Below are 2,856 nucleotides of genomic sequence, written 5' to 3'. Positions count from 1 at the left end.
AAAAAAAAAAAAAAAGGAAAATAAAATGTTCTAAACTGAGATTGGAGTGATGGGCAACAGAGTGAGACTGTCTCAAAAAAAAAAAAAGACTTTATCTTTTAGAAAAATTTAAACCTGGCACAGTGGCTCACACCTATAATCCCAGCAGTTTGGGAGGCTGAGGTGGGAGGATCTCTTGAGGCCTGGAGTTTGAGACCAGCCCAGGTAATATAACAAGACCCCCATCTCTAGTAAAAATTTTAAAAAATTGCTGGGTGTGGTGGGACACACCTGTGCTCCCGGCTACTGAGGAGGCTGAGGTGGGAGGACTGGTTAAGTCTGGGAGGTCAAGGCTACAGTGAACTGTGATTGCACCACTGCCCTCCATTCTGGGTGACAGAGTGTGACCCTATCTCAAAATAAATAAATAAATAAATAAATAAAATAAAAATTTTAGATTTACGGAAATACTGCCAAAGTAGTAGTAGAGAGTTACCAGGCCTGGTGCAGTGGCAGGTGCTTATAATCCCAGGTACTTGGGAGGCTAAGGTGGGAGGATCTCTGAGCCCAGGAGTTGCAGAACAGCCTGGGCAACATAGCCAGACCCTGTCCTTTTTTTTCTTTTTTTTTTTGAGACCAAGTCTCACTCTATCGCCCATGGAGTGCAGTGGTGTGATCTCAGCTCACTGCAATCTGTGTCTCCTGGGTTCAAGTGATTCTCCTGCCTCAGCCTCCCGAGTAGCTGGGATTACATGCACCCACCACCACACCCAGCTAATTTTTATATTTTTAGTAGAGACGAGTTTCACCGTGTTGGCCAGGCTGGTCTCCAACTCCTGACCTCAGGTGATCCACTTGCTTTGGCTTCCCAAAGTGCTGGGATTACAGGCGTGAGACCTGACCCTGTGTTAAAAACAAACGAAAAAACAGAGTTACCATTATTCCCTATTAGTTAAATATTTTAGTTACAAATGAGTAACATATTGGTAACAAATTAATAATAATTTGTTGCAATTAATGGACCAATACTGATACTTTGCTATTAACTGAAGGTCAGAGTTTATTTAGTCTTTCTGTGTGTTGCCCTAGTATCTTTTTTCTCTTCCAGGATCCCACCCAGGAGACCATCTCACTTTTTTTTTTTCTTTTTGAGATGGAGTCTCGTTCTGTCACCTGGACTGGAGTGCAGTGGCATGATCTCGGCTCACTGCAGCCTTCACCTCCTGGGTTCAAGTGATCCTCCTGCCTCAGCCTCCCAAGTAGCTGGGACTACAGGCACCTGCCATCATGCCTGGCTAATTTTTGTATTTTTAGTAGAGACAGGGTTTCGCCATGTTGGCCAGGCTGGTCTTAAATTCCTGACCTCAAGTGATCCGCCTGCCTCGGCCTCCCAACGTGCTGGGATTACAGGTGTAAGCCACCGTGCCCGACCAGTCCATCTCACTTTTAGTTCTTTTATCTAGTTAGGCTCTTCTTGGCTGTGACAGATTCTCAGACTTCCCTAGTTTTTGATGACCTTGACAGTTTTGAGGAGTGCCAGTCAGGTATTTTGGTAAGAATGTCCCTCTTTTGGAATTTATCTGGCATTTTTCTCGTAAGAGTGGGATGACACATTTTGGCAGCAAGATCAAGGAAGTAAAGTGTCATTTTATCACACCATATCAAGGGTACATCCTATCAAATTTATTATTTTTTTATTTAAAGAGAAAGGGTCCTGGCCGGGCACTGTGGCTCACATCTCTGATCCTAGACCTTTGGGAGATAGAGGCAGGTAAATCACTGCATCTGGCCCTACATAAATTTGCATCACTGCATCTGGCCCTACATAAATTATTATTATTTTTTAAGCTTGTCCACAGCTGAAACATAAGTTTTCTAGAATCCTTCCACATGGGAGATTTATGTTGCTCTCCCCCATGTATTAGGTCAGTGAATTATATCAGGATGGAATGCTGGATATTTATTTATTTTATTTTACTTTTGAGATGGAGTTTTGCCCTTGTTGCCCAGGCTGGAATACAATGGCATGATCTCAGCTCACCACAACCTCTGCCTCCCAGATTCAAACGATTCTCCTGCCTCAGCCTCCCAAGTAGCTGATATTACAGGCATGTGCCACCACGCCCGGCTAATTTTGTATTTTTAGTAGAGACCCCATGTCTTTGTTTCTTTGTATTGGTCAGGCTGGTCTCGAACTCCCGACCTCAGGTGATCCACCTGCCTCGGCCTCCCAAAGTGCTGGAATTACTGGCGTGAGCCACCGCGCCTGGCCTGGATATTTATTTTATGCTTTGTGTTATAACCCAATATTACTGTATTTTGTCTGTCAAACTGTTCCAGCTTTGGCCGTCTACTACTCTTTAATTTGGCTTCTGTGGCCCTTTGACATATTCCCATCAATGTGTTTTTCAGTGGTTTTTTTGTTTGTTTGTTTTATTTGAAGCAGTTGCTTACTTTGTGGCAACACAAAATGTTGCAGGCCTATCTTGTATATTTCTGCCCTTTGTCCTAGAAGCAGCCATGTCTCCAAGGGGGCCCTGGTTCCTTTTAGTAGAGAATGGTATTGAAAGCCAGGATCTGGGGCACCAGGAGTGCTCATTGCTACTGGAATGTTGTTTCTTTAGATCTTTAGAATACCAGTAGCTTTTTTTTTTTAAAGACAGGGTCTCACTATGTTGCCCAGGCTGGAGTGCAGTGGTGCCATCTTGGCTCACTGCAACCTCAACTTCCTGGGCTCAAGCCATCCTCCCACCTCAGCATCCCAAGTAGCTGGGACTACAGGCATGCGCCACCATGCCCACCTAAATTTTTGCATTTTTTGTAGAGACAGGGTTTTACCATGTTGCCCAGCCTGGTCTCGAACTCTTGAGCTCAAGT

The sequence above is a fragment of the Rhinopithecus bieti genome, unplaced genomic scaffold (genome assembly GCF_001698545.2).
Source record: "Rhinopithecus bieti isolate Rb0 unplaced genomic scaffold, ASM169854v2 scaffold_10589, whole genome shotgun sequence".
In the NCBI taxonomy this organism is placed as follows: Eukaryota; Metazoa; Chordata; class Mammalia; order Primates; family Cercopithecidae; genus Rhinopithecus; species Rhinopithecus bieti.
The sequence above is the reverse complement of the archived record's forward strand: the minus strand, read 5'-3'. Positions refer to the sequence as shown.